Genomic DNA, 18,473 nt, shown 5'->3' with positions numbered 1-18,473 from the left:
TACATCTTTCAGACATCATGGCTTATAGGAAATGTCCCTCCCAAGCCTCACTTTCAGAATCACAGTCACTAAGGATTTCTTAGCGAAAAATAACACCCCCCACTCCCCTCCGATGAAGAGACTCTCTCTTCCCTGGGAACAAAATATACTCATGAAACTAAAGGTATGTTGTTCTAAACCAATTCTTAAAGCTTTCCTACAACATATCTCTTTTAAAGCTCATTTCCTGGTTCTGATCACAACTGCACGCAGAGTTGAAGTGATCTCAGCCCTATACTTCCAAAAACCCTTCATAGCATTCCATATGAATGAAGTTGTGATTAGGATGCATCCAATGTGGTACTTGATTCCTTCCACTACATTGGACAGGTCTTTCCGTACATTAGATGTACGAAAAATGTTTATGATTTATGTAGATTAAATAAAGGGCCTGAAGTCAAAATGTTTGTTTGAAGATTATGAGCCTGTTCATAAGGTTTATCCACCTCTAAGCCATCTATTTTGAGATGGATCATGTTGGGTATCCTTTTATATTCTCAGAAGGCCAACAAATCTATACCAGGTAGACCTCCGGCTCATTCCACAAGCGGTAGAGATGCTTCTATTACACTGCTGAAAAACATTCCAACAGCAGATATTTGCGAAGTAGATCACTTGGTAGTCATTGCATACTTTTCCAAGACACCACTGTTTAAAATCTAGAGCGGATTCTAAAGTAGGTCCAGCCTCCCTTGCAAGTCTTTTTAGAATAAGATTAAGGCTTTTCTTTGTCCCGTATCTTCCACTGCCCATTCAAGGGATAGGCTTGCTAGTCTAGTCATTACTTATAATTGTCAAAGAAGATCTCTTGAATGGGAAGGAATGGTTGTTATCTTGTAATATTAGTTGTTCTTCAGGGGAATCTTGATGGAAATCGTAAGTAAGTCTCCCTCATCCTCTATACAAGAAGTGAGACATTTATTTCCCCTTCTAACTCTTGGTACAACATATCTAGAGTAACTGCCAATGAAAGGCCATGGTGGGTTACTGGTGGAGTGTGCTTCATTAAAAGAGCAGTTTCAGTTTACAACTTCTCTATGCTACAGCCTATTGAACTACATTGCCCTACTTTCCTCCTTTTTCCTTTTAAAGAAAAGTTTGTCAATGAGTTTCATTTGTGCTTTTTCCGGGTAGTCATTTTTTAGGTCTCGCCTGTCAATGCGCATGCGCATTGAGCTTGTTAGGTCTCGCCTGTCAATGCGCATGCGCATTGAGCTTGCGAGACTATGGGGGCTTAAACAGACTTTAACCAACTTGCAAGGAATCGTGGCGATTCCTTGCAGTGCCCGTGAAATTCAAGCTCAATGCGCATGCGCATTGACATTAAAAGCGCGTGCACATGAAAGCGACAAGGCTCCCTCCCACGGCAATCCCCAACCCCATCCGCCAGCACCTCCCCTCTCTCTCCCATCACCCCCAGCCGCCGGCACCTCCCCTCTCTCTCCCCGCACACAGACCGGGTCGCATTCCTCCACAGACAGGCTGCCATTTCTCAACCCCCTCCCCAGCCACCAGCTCCTCTGTCTCGTCTCCCTTAACCATGCACAACTCACACACTGAAACACACTATTTTTAAAACAAAATTCGCCAGCATTCGACATCTGTTCCCCAGCCCCCAGCCGCCAGAACCTCCCCTCTCTCTCCCCAGACACAGCCAAGATCGCAATTCTCCACCCCCTCCCCCTCTCTCTACCCGGACACAGCCAGGCTCGCAATTCTCCTCCCCCTCAAGGCTCCCTCCCACGGCAATCCCCAACCCCATCCGCCAGCACCTCCCCTCTCTCTCGCACCCACCCCCAGCCGCCAGCACCTCCCCTCTCTCTCCCCGCACACAGACAGGGTCGCATTCCTCCACAGCCAGGCTGCCATTTCTCATCCCCCCCTCCCCAGCCACCAGCTCCTCTGTCTCGTCTCCCTTAACCATGAACAACTCACACACTGAAACACACTATTTTTTAAAACAAAATTCGCCAGCCTTCGACATCTGTTCCCCAGCCGCCAGAACCTCCCCTCTCTCTCCCCGGACACAGCCAGGCTCGCAATTCTCCTCCCCCTCCCCCTCTCTCTCCCCGGACACAGCCACGTTCGCAATTCTCCTCCCCCTCACCAGATGCCAGCACCTCCCCTCTCTCTCCCTGGACACAGCCAGCCTCGCATTTCTCCTCCCCCACCCCATCCGCCAGCACCTTCCCTCTCTCTCCCTGCAGTATCACGAACGTGTCTCGGTTTAAACACGCATTTTCACAGCTTCGCATTGAGTACTAAAACATGTACATGTGTGGGAGTGAACGGCACCGTTCAAATGCTGGTTGCAAGTTGCAGCCCGTTCCTTTCTGCTGATACTTACTTTGTATCGCGTGCCGAGCCTTCATACTTAAAACCAGGGCTTCAAACTCAGCCAGCAAAGGGAAGCCACATTGAAAGCCCCCTCAGCCACCCACCCCATCAACCCACACGAAACAGATAGAGGGCTGACATTGTTTTTGATTTGGGTGGGCTCAACAGCATTTGAACGCTGGCTATTGGCATTGTAATTTATTGTTCATTATCAGACTCGCTAGAAATGGTGCTCGTTTAGCAACGGATCCTTTCGTACAACACACACTCCGTTCACACCACTTCGCCACACCACAACAAAATTTTCATACACACATACCCGGATCAAGGGGACTTTCACATACGCCCTCTAATACGTCTCCTTGGGTTACATTTATACGCACACACAACACACAACACATACTACATTACACGCACAACTTATGGATTGCTAACACAGCTTATGCTTACTTAACACTACCAACCTGCTAGACAGTGGCCACAGCTTCTAATTACACTTGGGACACACATCTGGCACACAATCTCTGATTCATATGCATAGTAACAGACATCCCTATATACCAGGCGTACCTCCTCACCCACTCGGCATCTATCACCCACTCTGCATCTATCACCTCTTCAGCTTGCACCCACTCTTCAGCTTGCACCCACTCTTCAGCTTGCACCCACTCTTCAGCTTGCACCCACTCTGCAGCTTGCACCCACTCTGCAGCTTGCACCCACTCTGCAGCTTGCACCCACTCTGCAGCTTGCACCCACTCTGCAGCTTCCAACCACTGTGCAGCTTGCACCCACTCTGCAGCTTGCAACCACTCTGAAGCTTGCACACATACACACAGGAAAACACAACTCACAGACAATACTTTACTGCTGATCACTATACATCCAGACTCGCTACTAATGTTGCTCGTTTACCAACGGATCCTTTATTACAACACACACTCCGTTCAGACCACTTCGCCACACCACAACAAAGTTTTCATACACACATTCCCAAGTTCCAGCCCATTCCTTTCTGATGATACTTAGTTTGTATCGAGTGCCGAGCCTGCATACTTAAGACCAGGCCTTCAAACTGAGCCTGCAAAGGGAATCTGCATTGAAAGCACCCTCAGCCACCCACCCCATCAAGCCACACGAAACACAGGGTTGCCATTGTTTTTTGATTTGGGTGGGCTCACCAGCATTTGAACGCAGGCTATTGGCATTGTAATTTATTGTTCATTATCAGACTCGCTAGAAATGTTGCTCGTTTAGCAACGGATCCTTTCGTACAACACACACTCCGTTCAGACCACTTCGCCACACCACAAATTACTTTTTAAAAACACTTTCACGGCAGCTTGCAACCACTCTGCAGCTTGCACACATACACACAGGAAAACACAACTCACAGACAATACTTTACTGCTGATCAGATAACACAACTCACAGACAATATTTTACTGATGATCAGTATACATCCAGACTCACTAGAAATGTTGCTCCTTTAGCAACGGATCCTTTCTTACTACACACACTACGTTCAGACCACTTCGCCACACCACAACAAAATTTACATACACACATTCACGGATCAAGGGGACTTTCACACACACCCTCTATTACGTCTCCTTCAGTTGCATTTTTACGCACACACAACTAACAACACATACTACATTACACGCAGAACTTATGAATTGCTAACACAGTTTAGGCTTACTTAACACTACCAACCTGCTAGACAGTGGCCACAGCTTCTAATTACACTTGGGACACAAATCGGACACACAATCTCGGATTCATATGCATAGTAACAGACATCCCTATACACCAGGCGTACCTCCTCACCCACTAGGCATCTATCACCCACTCTGCATCTATCACCTCTGCAGCTTTCACGCACTCTGAAGCTTGCACCCACTCTTCAGCTTGCACCCACTCTTCAGCTTGCACCCACTCTTCAGCTTGCACCCACTCTGCAGCTTGCACCCACTCTGCAGCTTGCACCCAATCTGCAGCTTGCACCCAATCTGCAGCTTGCACCCACTCTGCAGCTTGCACCCACTCTGCAGCTTGCACCCACTCTGCAGCTTGCACCCACTCTGCAGCTTGCACCCACTCTGCACCTTGCACCCACTCTGCACCTTGCACCCACTCTGCACCTTGCACCCACTCTGCACCTTGCACCCACTCTGCACCTTGCACCCACTCTGCAGCTTGCACCCACTCTGCAGCTTGCACCCACTCTGCAGCTTGCACCCACTCTGCAGCTTGCACCCACTCTGCAGCTTGCACCCACTCTGCAGCTTGCACCCACTCTGCAGCTTGCACCCACTCGGCAGCTTGCACCCACTCGGCAGCTTGCACCCACTCGGCAGCTTGCACCCACTCGGCAGCTTGCACCCACTCTGCAGCTTGCAACCACTCTGCATCTTGCACACATACACACAGGAAAACACAACTCACAGGCAATACTTTACTGCTGATCAGTATACATCCAGACTCGCTACAAATGTTGCTCGTTTAACAACGGATCCTTTCTTACAACACACACTCCGTTCACACCACTTCGCCACACCACAACAAAGTTTTCATACACACATTCACGGATCAAGGGGACTTTCACACACACACTCTATTACGTCTCCTTGGGTTGCATTTTGACGCACACACAACACACAACACACAACACACAACACATACTAAATTACACGCACACCCAAAAAAGAAAAATGACAGCAAGTTCGAGGCACAGGAGGGATGGCTAGCTTTACTTTCAAAAGACTTGTGTCAAAACGAAAAAAAAAATAAAAAACACCCCATTCAGCTGGCCTACTATTTCCCCACATCCCTCTACAGCGTGATACGATCACACTCCCACAACCTCCATCACGCACCATCACTCAGCAACACACCCTCACACACAACCTCAACAGCCTCACCCTCCCACACACTCAATCACCCTCACCCACTCACCATCACACACCATCACTCAACAACACCCCCAAATCCTCCCACACCCTCACAAACACTCACCCTCACCCACAGTCACACACTCAACCTTCAAACTCGCACACCCTCACTCACCTTGACACCCTCACAACACTCAGCCTCACTCACGCTCAAACTATCACCTTCACTCACCCACACCTATCATCACACACTATCACATCCCATTACCCTCACCTTCACACACCCTCACACCATCACCCTCACACCCACACTCATACTCACACCGTCACCCTCACTCACCCTCACACAACATCACACACCCTCACACCCCCTAAAAATCACATCCAATCACCCTCACACCGTCCAAGTCCACCCTCACAACCCTCCAACCCTCACTCATACTCACATCGTCACCCTCACTCACCCTCACACACCATCACACACACTCACACCCCCTGACCCTCACATCCACTCACCCTCACACTCACACCGTCAAAGACAACACTCCAACTACACCATGAAAGTACAATACCACACTACAACTCTACACTCCAACTACAACTCCACCCTCAAACTCCACACAAAAATAACGTTAGTCAACATTTACACTCACCCCCTCATCCTCACACACACACTCACAACACTCACACACTCACTCATACTAAAACAGTCATCCTCAATCACTCTCACACACCATCACGCACCATCAAACACCCAAAGACTCACATCCACTCACCCTCACACTCACACAGTCCAAGTCCACCCTCCAACTACACCCTATACCTACAATACCACCCTACAACTCTACACTCCAACTACAACTCTACTCTCCAAATCCACACATGAATAACGTAAGGCAACATTTATTTTAATACGTAAAATTCGGATTACACGCTTGTAGCTATTAAAACATTAAAACTTAATGCAACGCAAGGACAGTGCAGCAATTAATACACAAAAATAAAGAAAGGGATTGTAAAATAAAACAGTTCTTTCACAAAGATCATAAATGCACACAAAATAGACAAACATATGAATACACAGCAAAAAATACAACAATTTTTAAGTGGACAAAGTGAGCTAAAGGAAAAAAATTCACAACAGAAAGCACTTACTAAAGTAAGGGAAAATAAACAAGTAAACAATGCCTGAAATAATCAAAAACACAAACAAAATGCGTCATCACAAAAGCACAAGACTCTGGTGTTGCTCTGACTGATGCTGCTGTTGCACGAAGTGTTTTGGTGGTGCTAAGTGCACAACCACAGGAACACCGTACACCAAAACAGCATCAAACAACATCAAAAGAGCACTACTCAACAACACAACAGCCAATGCCCCTTGCCCATGCAGCTGTTCACAAAAAATTAGGGAAGTACAGAAAATACAAAAACATCCTAAGACGTCTACCCTTATGCCCATAAATTAAAAGCAACACCCTTATTCTCACGGTTGCATACATCAAAGATAGTTCACATACACATTCTGATCTAACACATACTAAGCTAAAAAACACAAAACACGTTTGGGGAAGAAAATAGACTGCATACAGTACTACAAATTCACACATACTGGGGCAAACTCCAAAAGGCTCACATGCACCCACCCTCACGCTCACACCGTCAAAGTCCAGCCTCCAACTACACCCTATAACTACAATACAACTCTACAACTCTACACTCCAAATACAACTCCAGCCTCCAACTGTACACATAAATATCGTTAAGCAACTATTTGAATTCTACGTAAAAAGAGGATTACACACTTGCAGCTAGTCCAAAATGCAAACTTAAAGCAACGCAAGGAGGGTGCAGCTATTAATACACAAATATGCAAACAGGGATTGGAAAATAAAACAATTCTTTCACAAAACGCATAAAATACACACATTACATCACTGTACATCCTCTTAATACATTGCTAGGGAAAATAAATTCAGCAAATACACAAAGTTTCCTTTAATACATCGAGTACCTCAATAACATATAATCTGGCTACTTCAGCATCACAGGAAAAAAACAATGTAAACACAACATACATAAATGTATTATAAACTAAATAGCACTTCAAAGTTCAAATAACAGCTCTTGTACGTCAAATAACAAACACCAGCAAAAAATACATTACATTACAGTTTTAGAAAACATATGCATTACATATCGACAATTGAAAACAAGACTTTAATTTACATTACATTACAAACATTTACAAATATTACGATCGAAAAAAAAATTGTCAACAGTTATAAAAACACACTCCTATTCAGTCGTTAACTTAAAGATAGTATAGATACTACATTACATTACATAAAAAAACACTTTGGAATACATTCTTACCTGTCAAACGACGCAGCAACAGCACAGGAACAAGAGCACGCCTTCCGCGCACCAACATTCTCGATCTTCTGGGGAATTCCACCGTTGACGTAAGCAAATCGGAACGCTACGTCAAAAACGTCGCGCTCCGATTGGCTAGAAATAAACGTCAAGGAAACGTAAACACTCGCAACACAAAAATAAACTAGAACGCTAACGTAGGGAACGTCAAGGTGACGCATTGCGTCAGCCATTTTTAAAATAATAAAATTAATACGGGACTCCACAGACACCTAAAACACACATAACACCACACAGTAATTAAAAAACATACACAGTTCTATTACATACAAAAATGCACATAAGGCAGGACAATTACAAAGGGAAGATCTATCACGTTTTTTTTACACGACACATATTAAATAATTAATATTAACATACACACACTCATAACATCACCCTCACACACCAACACTCCCACACTCCTTCACACACCCTCAATCACTCTGACACAACATCACCCTCACACACCATCACACACCTTCAGCCTCACACCCACTCACTCACACTCACTCTCACACACACTCACACCCCCTCACACTCACACACACTCACACACCCTCACTCCCCTCAAAAAATAACACCCCTCACGACAAGCTCACACTCACTACACCGGACAGCCGCACCCACTCACACCCCTCACACTCTCTCACCATCAACACCCCTCAGCCTCACACAGCCTTACCCTCATCCCCTCACCCTCACACACCCTCAATCACCCTCACACCATCACCCTCACACACCCTAACTCTCACCAACTCACACACACTCACACTCCCTCGCTCACCCTCACACACACTCACACCCCATCACCCTCACACACCCTCACTCCCATCACAACATCACACCCCTCACAACACTCTCACACTCACTACACCTCACACACTCACTACACCTCACACACTCACCCTCAAAAACCCTCACACCCCCTCACTCACACTCACACTCACTCACAATCACTCACACTCAGCCTCACACACCCTCACGCTCACACACCGTCACACACCCTCTGCCTAACAACACCTCTCTCACCCTCACTCACCCTCACACACACTCACACACCCGAAACCTCACACCCCCTCACTCACCCTCACACTCACACACACACCCCCTCACCCTCAAACACCTTACACTCACACACACGCTCCCCTAAAACCCATCACAACACTCTCACACTCACTACACCTCACACACTCTCAGCCGCAAACAACCTCACTCATCCTCACACACTCACACCCCCTCACCCTCACACCCCATCACACTCACACACGCTCACTCCCCTCACCCTCACAACAACACCCTCACACCCCCTCACTCACACTCACTCACACTCACTCACTCACAATGACTCACACTCACCCTCACACACCCTCACCCTCACACACCGTCACACACCCTCTGCGTAACAACACCTCTCACACCCTCACTCACCCTCACACACACTCACACTCACGCACCGTCACACACCCGAAGCCTCACACCCCCTCACTCACCCTCACACTCACACACACACCCCCTCACCCTCAAACACATGACATTCACACACACACACACCCTCCCCTGACACCCATCACAACACCTCGCACACTCACCATCAAACACCCTCCCACACACTCACCCACGCACACCCTCACTAAACATCAAACACCCTCACTCACCCTCACACACCCTCACCAACACACACCGTCACATACACTCAGCCTCACAAACACTCACTCAACTTCACCATCACACACACTCACACTCCCTCACACTCACACTCCCCCACACTCACAACACTCATGCTCACACCCCTCACACTCACATTCCTCACTCTCACACCCCTCACCCTCACACCACTCAAGCCACAGATGGGTGTGCGATGGGAGGACGCTCAGCTTGCAGGGCTGTGCTTCTATCCCCTGCTGCACTCTCCTGCTCTCTAGAAATGTGGCATAACAACATAAGCTGCCATCAAAGTCACGTCAATACAAATCATGTGGCATTCCAAATTCTATAGGTGTCACATTCAAAAAAATTAAAACTATTGGCATTGTAAATGACTAATCTATCAATGTAGCTATTTGGAAAAACTACACACAAAAAAAAAATTACAATACCAATAGCTCCCACGTTTCTAATGCGAGACCTATTGCATTTCCAATGCTTGTTAAATTAAAATTGTGTTTTTAATAAAATAAACAAAAATTGTACTATATAGCATGCTCTCGTGTGTCAAACATGGTTTTCTTTTTTATTTAACTCGGTTTTCCAAAAGAAAAGTGTAGAATATTCAAAATTTGTATAATACAAAAAATGCCTGGAATCCCGTGCATGGACAGGACAATTCTGTGCCTATGATTTCAGTTGGGATGACCCTGGAAAAGAGCTAGGATTAATGATTATCATATTTTCTGATTCGTTCAAGCATCACATTGCCCTGAAAGTTTCAGTTCTTCACGTCGCATGTTTAATTTCTCGAATAAAAAATGGTTGTGCTAAAACCTCAAGTGCATCTCTTGCACTAATTAAAATGTACATAATGAATATGCATCAACCTGTGATACCAGTGAGATAGCCATTTAACAGTTTGTTTTACAATCAAGCCTACTACTCAGATATGTTTTTTTTAAACGGCTTTTTAAAATAAATATATGCCTTCTTATGTTTATCTGTGTAGCATGACAGTGCGCTGTTAGAGGGATAAATGTTTCATCTTGTGTATTTTTCATCTCCCTATCCTAGAACATTTGTTCTCATGAAGTGGTTTTTTTTCTTTTGTTCAGCTTTGTTTTAATGAGACAGTTACAAAATGTCCGCCTTGCCTTTGCGCCGCCATTTTGTCGCTCACTGTTGTACAATGGTGTCTGTGCGGAGGAAAAACAAAGAGGGCGGAAGAGAAAATAAACTGTGTGGCAGGGAGGAAGTTTCAAATGGAATACAAAATCGTCCTGTTTTGTTTACATGCTTAATTTTTGCCGACTGACTGCCTTTAAACAAGCAACTTTACAGTGCATGCAAGGAGACCAGATCCTGTACTCGAGGAGCTGACCTTGGGTGGACGCCATCTACTGTTGCTTCCAGCTGGCACAGATGTGCTTCTGGCAGGCAGGCCTGTAGCTGTAGCCGGTAACCCAGTACAAAAGCAGAACCTGCTTGTAGAGCAAAAAGCCACTAAAGTGTGCCTTGCTAGATTGCATTTGAAGAACACTTTGGAAGCTAGGATTTGATCTGCTGTTTGGGAGACAAATTTGAAAAAGAAAAAAAATACCAAGATAGCTGCCTGGCCTGTCTTGCATAACCTCTCACATTTAGCAGCAGCCAGACGTGTGCGTGCAAGATTTATGGAATTCTAAAAATAAATTCTGAAAAAGATTTAGTGTACTTGCAGGCTCAGCTTGCTGGATGCGCTTGTCATGGGAAGCCAGGGACTAAAAACGTGTATCTGGGATGGGATGTCTGCCTTTTCGTTCCACTTATGGGCGTTCAAAAGACATTATTGCATTTGGAAATCTGTAAAACATCAACGTAAAGCCTTTCTTTTTTTACTTTGTAGTCTTCTTTGGCTGCTTGTACAAGGGAAAGATTTGTTTGAAGAAGTATCAAAGTGCAAAAGACAATTTTGTTTTAATTCTTGCCATACTAGTGCTTCTTTACTTCTCAAATCTTTCTAGCAGATCGTTTCTAACTTTACTTTTAGAGTATATCACAAAACAATCTTTCTTATTCCCCTTGTTGAACCATTCCCGCCTCTCTGGACCTCTTAACCACCATCCCACCGGTACCATAGTGCTGTTAGGCAAATATAGGGGAGTGTAAGGTGTTTCAATACACATGACATATTTCCGTTTATTTTAGATATCTGTTCTTCACATAAAATGTCCTTTATTTTTACATATAAAGTTTATGCCTTGCAAACACTATGGAGTTTTGTAAAACTGAAAATAATGTAATGTCCTGTTTTAGCAATAATCTGTTTATAATCTATCACGCTAAAAACTGAATCTTAAAATTTGTCAGTTTTAACTTTTTTATATAACTAACTGGTATGTAATTGTTTGATGTTTTTTAGTTTTTGTATTCTGCTAATGTTTGTTAATGATTTTATTTCTTTAAATTGAGCATGAACACCCACAGCTTACCAGCTATCTTAATTTTTTGTGTTTTCGCTCCATTCAACTTCGCATCAGGATTAAACAGCTTTTTGAAGTTATGTTTTTATGTTTTTGTGTTTTTTAGAGCTACCGTATGTCACTTATCGGAAAGTTAAGAGTGGTTTGGCGTGTGAACCTCAACAATAAAACCGGTATCACCGTTCAAAGATTTGGTGCATGGACATTCTTGGTAAGAATAATCAATTGAATTCTATTCATGATAAAAATTCAGACTTCTGTCAAATACATTTTTTAACAGATTTAATTAGCAAATCATAAATTTGATGACCATAAAAATGTCAGAAAAATTAAATGGTAGACTTCCTTAACTAACTCTATACGTCTTCCCAAATTATACACTCAGGGAACCTACTCACAGTTCAGCAATCTTATGGCACTGTATTGCCTCTTTAGATGGTTGTGTAAGAGCAGCACTTCAAACAATCATTGGCAAAGTCAATAGGTCTTGCGTTGGGCGCCAGCCTTCTGGCAATTTTTGTTTTGTTTAGCAAAACCTTATTGATGGGTAATTTGCTGTTCCCTCATAAATCCAAAAAAATTCCTACAGGCAAAAAATGTTGGGGGGTCTCAGAAAACACATATTACCATGGTACTCCTTTTCACTGAAGGGAACTACTTGTGAAAGGAGTTTCATGCTGTAACTCGTAGTTACATCAGCCTATGACTGAAATGGGCAGGTACATTGCCCCTTAAGTCACGCTGGAGTGGGTGGAAGAAAAATTGTGAACGACACAACCACAGACTAGTGGATGAAGTCTGGCCCGAAACCCCTCTAGGTAACAGTTATAATCAATCAATCAATCAGGGAATTTTGAAGCACGCCACTCACCTGTGAGGGTTTGAAGGCGCTAGGTTGAGGGGAGCAGCTCAGGTCAGCCAAAGAGCCAGGTCTTGAGGGTCTTCCTGAAGATGTGCAGAGTGGGGGCGTGCATAATATTGATCGTAAGCTCGTTTTTCCTGCAATGTAGGAGAAAGTTCTTCCACCCGCTTTTGCTCTGCAGATGCGCTGGGTTTTGGTGAGGTCGCGGTTGGCGGATCTGAGGTTCCTTTTGGGTGCGTGGAAGGAAATTCTTTTGTTGAGATATTGGGGTCTGTGCTGTGGAGGCATTTGTAGGCATGGGTGAGTATCTTGAAAGTTACTCTTTTCTCGACAGGGAGCTAGTGAAGGTTTCGCTGGTGTGGAATGATGTGTTTGTGCCGAGGAATGCCGAGGACGAGTCTGGCTGCGGTTTTCTGTATGGTCTGGAGTTTGCAGAGCAGGTACTTGTTGATCCCGGCATAGAGGGCGTTTCCTTAGTCCATCCTGCTGGTTATAGGAGCGTGGGTTACATTGTTCCTTGATTTGTGGGGGATCCATTTGAAGGTCTTCCGAAGGATGCAGAGGGTCTTGAAACAGGTGGAGCCAATGGCATTGATCTGTTGGGTCATGGAGAGGGAGGAGTCAAGTATGATGCCGAGGTTCCGGGCGTGGTCCATGGGGTTAAGGGGCGCTGCCGAGGGCGGTTGGCCACCAGGGGTTGTCCCATGCCAATTGGGAGGGTCCGAGCATGAGGACCTCTGTCTTCTCTTAGTTGAGCTTTAGACCGCTGCTGCTCATCCAGGCTGCAACTTCCTTCATTCCTTCCTGGAAGTTAAGTCTGGTGTTGGTGGGGTCCTCGGTAAGGGAGAGGATGAGCTGGGTGTTGTCGACTTAGGATACTATGCTGAGTCCGAGTTGTCTGACGATGGCGGCGAGGGGGGCCATGTAGATGTTGAAGAGCGTAGGGCTGAGCGATGATCCTTGGGGTACTTTGCAGTTTATTCCTGTGGGTTCGGAGAGGAAGGGTTCTGATGGTGAGGAAGGAGCGGAGCCAGCCGTTACATAATTTTAGTAAAAAGTTCATGGCTAACACAGACCTAAGAGGTCAATAAATCTGGCATTGGCTGCATGCCTCTTTCCTTTAAGAAAGAAAGAAAGATGGCAAGAAAGAATAAAAGAGCAAAAGAATGAAAGAGGAAGAAAGGATGGAAAGAGGCAAATAAAGAAAATAGAAAGAAAATGCAAAAAAGAAAACTGTCAAGAGAAAGAAAAAAAGGAAAAACAGAGAAAAAGAAAGGAAGGGAAACAAGAGAAGGAAAGAATGAAAAAGGAGGAAAGACTGAAAGAATGAGAAGGAATGAAAGTAAATGGAAGAAACAAGAAGAGAGAGAAGGAGAGAAGGATATAAAGATAAGGAAAACAATAGAAAAGGAAAGAAAGAGGGCAAAGAGGCGAGGAAAAAATAAAGCAAGAAAGGCAAGCGAGAAAGAAGGCAAAAAGACAAGAAAGAATGAAAGAGAAAGAAGGATGAATGTATGGAAAGATAGGAAAGAGAAAAGCAAGAAAGAAGTCAGACAAGAAGGAAGGTTAGAAAGAAATAAGAATAAAGGCAAGAGAGAAAAAATGAAACGAGGCAGAATGAATCAATTCAAAGGAAAAGGTAAGAAAGGAAGAAGGAACAAATAAAGAAAACAGGAAACAGCAGAAGGATAAAAAGAAGGAGCAAAGAAAAGAGAGAAAGAAAAAAGTTAAAATAGGATAACAATACAGAAAAGTGTGAAATGGACACAGTCTGGCATGCTGTGAAATCGCACCAGTCAGAAAAGCAAAACACTCCAAAAATAATTTACAAAAGCATTGCAGAAGATGGGATCTGACAAAGATAGAATTTGCATCAGAAGGGTCCTGCTATTACATCAGGCTCTGAACCCAAAGGCCACACTAAAGTAGTCCTAAAGTAAAAACAAAAACACTGGTACTGATGGGAACTAGCTTGTGTGGGGATGTTCTCTTTATGAGAGAGCGCAAAATGCTGTCACTCAAAGTGAAGTTAACCATTGACTTAAGCAGGCTTTCCCACTGCCCTGTGCTATATGCTGTAGTGGGTGGAAGCAAAATGTAAATGACAGACCAATATATGAAAAGAGGTGGCTGAAAGCCCCTATAAATAACTATATTACACATATTTTAGTAAAGTCAAACGGTCTTGCCTATTGACAGACCTAAAAATGTGCTTTTTACTCTGTACTCTGCATGTCTACACCCCAGACATTTAGTGTTTATGCCCTCTGCATAGATTCTTATGAGGCGCAGCACATTTATCACATATTACTGCACGAGTAGTTTAAATACATCTCTCTATCACCTGCTTTCTTTTTTTTATACACACTTCCCCTTTCTGTTCCATATCCCCTTTGACCAACAATATGGGTGGATATGAAAACACATTAGTAATAATGTTTGCATGCTAATTTGTGTCTTCTCAATATTTTAATGAATTTGAAGTATAAGGAACGAAGTTTGTACAAATTGATGAATATGTTTCCAATATTTTCTTGATAATGAATATTTTAATGAATTTGAAGTATAAGGAACGAAGTTTGTACAAATTGATGAATGTTTCCAATATTTTTTTGATAATGTTTACAGTCAATCATACAGGACAAGTTATGGGAATATTCACTAGAGTTTAGACTATGCTACAATACAAGTGTGAAATAATATTTGTCTATTCTTGTGCCAAACTGGATTCCCAAACAATTTACTAAATGTGCATCCACAGATCGGAAATTAGTGTATTTTTCTCATGGCTCCATTCCCATGCAAAATGTGTGCAAGGAAATTGCTCTATGTTTATGCAAAATCGGATAGCCCATGTGCAAAATGTGTGTACCTAGTGCTGGTGGGTGCAGATCCAGTTGTATACCTCATTCAAAGATGCATTAGGTTCTGCGTTCCTTCCTTTGTTCCCTTCCAATGCACTCGTTCTGACTTTACCTCGGCTAAGGTGTAATGGAGACTGTTGTAGGACCCTGTACAACAACCATTGCCAAAGCCAATGTGTCTCGCATTTGGTACCCATTGGCATTGATAGTAGTTTTTAGCCATGCTTCACGGCATCCTCGAATCTGAGTGGCGTGGCAAAGTTTTAAAACCAAAAAGAAAAGCCTTTGAAATGGCCACCTTCATCACTTGCTTTGCGTGCAACTGGCTTGCACCTGCCTACAAAATGATGCAGGCGTTTTGTGTTTCCTATTAGTTACCGATCCAAATTAGATAAATAAAATGTGCAAAAGCATTTTTGTTTCTTTAAAAGCCGGTGGGAGAGCAAAAATAATAGGGTACAAGCAACACATGAGACAGTGGCAGCACAGGGCGAAGCAAAACAGTGGATAGTGGGGGGGGGGGGGGTATGAAAAAGCAACATCTGGGAGGGCAGGAGGACAGAAGCAACACAGGAGCTGGGGAAAAGGAACACGGAGGGCACGGGTGGCAGAAGCAACAACAAGGAGAGAGAAAGAGAGCACAGTAGGGGGAAGCAACACCGTGGGTGCGGGGAAGCAATGGGGAGAACCACATGGGAGAGTGCAGGAGGTAGAGGACACGGAAGAAACACATGGATTGTAGAGACCATTATCGATTGCTGAGGCAGAGAAACGCACGAAGGAGGCAGCTCAAAAACAAATGAAATCTCATGGAGTGCGTAACACTGAAGCAACAACTTGTGCTTGAAAAGCAAGCAATGGAAGCAGATTCTAACTAATCAAAAGAGACGGCAAAGAGGCAATACTCCACGAGAAGGACAAACACAACATTGACACTTTGGGACTCGAATTAGAAGCAGGTAAATGAGTGACAGGCGAGCCAACCAATGATAAGCAATGGGCAAGCTCCAAGCCGTTGTATGTTCTTGGTAAAAACACATTATGTCTCGCACTAGACAGCTCATAGGCAGTCTATTGGGCATGGCCTAAAAATACACTCATGCAAAGTATGAGTCTTGTTCTATATTATTACATTCCTCTGACTAAATTAGGTTTAGGAAGGGGTGGGCCCTTTTAGGTGTTTCCTGGGAAATATGCCCACTAGCCTAGGTGGGTAGTGTGCCATTTGCCTACTGATGTCAGCAGGCTTGTATGCTCCTGCCTTTGTGCCAACTTGGTGGCATATAGAAAGTATTGAATAATAAAACAGAAGGCATGCACCTGATGCTTTGATATTCATACAGGGCTCGACTGCAGTACTCTGTGTAGCCGTTGCATTGTGAGGTTCGCTCTCCTTCTACCTGCAGTTTGCCATTGTGTATTGTGACCTGTGTGTAGCAGAATCAGAAATTCCCGATCTTCTAGAGACCTCTTGCTTCAACCTGCATGCTTTTGTAAAAAAAAATACTTACCATCGGGCCTTCTCAGGGGCTGCTCCAAGAATATGGAACCTTCACCCACCCGACATCAGAAGAATCCCCTCTCTGCCTCGTTTCAAAAAGGATGCTAAAGCCTTCCTTATGGGCAAATTTCTCTGCCAATTATTGCGTTAATCACTGCTATGGCCCGACCTATGGACATCCACTACCTCCCTTCGGACTACCTTGTCATCCCTTCAGAAACTTGGGGCCTGGCTTGAATAATTGTAAACGTAATCTGTTAACATTGTATCTCGACTTGGGTAACTGATTATGCAAACTGTAAATACGTGCTCTTCTTTCCCTTATGTATCTTTAACCGCATCGCTGCGGCGGCTTTTCCCGCTGTGCGCGGCATTTTCAAAAATCCCGCGTAACGTGACAAAGCCAGCTCGTCATCCGCGCAGCGCAGGTAACGCCCATGACGAGCTGGCTTTGTCATTAGCGTTGAAGGGGTTAAAGTCTTCTGTATATTGCTATGCTCTCCTGTAAAGCGCTCCGATACCCTAACTGGTCAAGTTTGCGCTCTATAAAACCCCTAAATAAATAAATAGAGTAGCCCTTGGATCAGTCCCGTGCTCATGGATGGATAGTTTTATTGTCTATCTCACTTATCTGTAACAGATTCTATGGCTTTACTCCCTAGTCGTGTGCCTGTTTTTCCCTGGAGCTTTTCAGTCTTAGATTGTTCTGGTTGGACAAATAGTATTCTTCCACTGTTTTTTTGAGGGAACTCTTATTAGGTTGAGCCTAGGCAGTGCACATGCGCTGTCTGCAAGACCTGCTGTACTAGAAAATGACTTTGCTCCCACCTGCTGGCTTCCCATTGGTACACTGCAGTGTTTCGTTGCTCTTTTTTGTTGTGTCCTAAATGGCTCAGGCAGCGTAGCGTCACTTCCGTGTTCTGACACAGGAGCACCGTTCAACTACAATTTCCTACTGCTTCAATTGTTTTAGTGGTATTTTGGAGAACTTTTTTTGTGGGTTTTTTTAATAGCCGCGCAGGCATGCCCAGCAGTATCTTAAACTATGGAGGCTGGGTCTTTATTTTGTTTTGCACGGCGAGGCTCGCACACGTACATTTCACCTCCTGCTCAGCTAGAACTAGAAGTGCCTCGCCAACTCATAGCTGCTCTTCAGAGCCCCTTCATCTTTCAAAGGGTTCTAAAGGGGCCGGTTACGTTTGCAGAGGTGTCAGGGGCGGGAATCCGAGCCCCAACTACCTGCACCACCCCCACTGCTGCTGTTTTGGGTTGATTGCAATTAGTTTCCAATGTCACTTTCAGCCCCACACATTTCCTGCAGCAGCTGGCCCAAGAAGTGAGGGTAGGCAGAGCCTTGCAGCATCCCTCACTGCTCCAGACACCCTCCCATGTCCTGTGCTGCATCAGCCCCTGCGGATGCTAAATCCCCATTACTGCGCCCCACCCCTC

The 18,473-nt window shown here is 44.5% G+C and overlaps 1 protein-coding gene across 8 annotated transcripts in view; it reads left to right on the top strand.

Annotated features, from left to right (window-relative positions):
- The window catches only part of LOC147733859 (uncharacterized), a 197,732-nt gene that overhangs the window by 150,176 nt on the left and 29,083 nt on the right, over positions 1-18,473 (top strand). For 6 of the 8 annotated variants that reach the window (XR_015307525.1, XR_015307523.1, XR_015307521.1 and 3 more), the window contains exon 4: positions 11,904-12,008. The exons of the other annotated variants lie outside the window; for them this stretch is intronic. The gene's annotated coding sequence lies outside the window, so the exon portion shown is untranslated. The remainder of the gene's footprint in view (positions 1-11,903; positions 12,009-18,473) is intronic. 8 annotated transcript variants of the gene reach the window in all.

This window comes from Lissotriton vulgaris, chromosome 1_2 (assembly GCF_964263255.1).
Source record: "Lissotriton vulgaris chromosome 1_2, aLisVul1.2, whole genome shotgun sequence".
Lineage (NCBI taxonomy): Eukaryota > Metazoa > Chordata > Amphibia > Caudata > Salamandridae > Lissotriton > Lissotriton vulgaris.
This window is presented reverse-complemented; position numbering and strand designations above follow the sequence as displayed.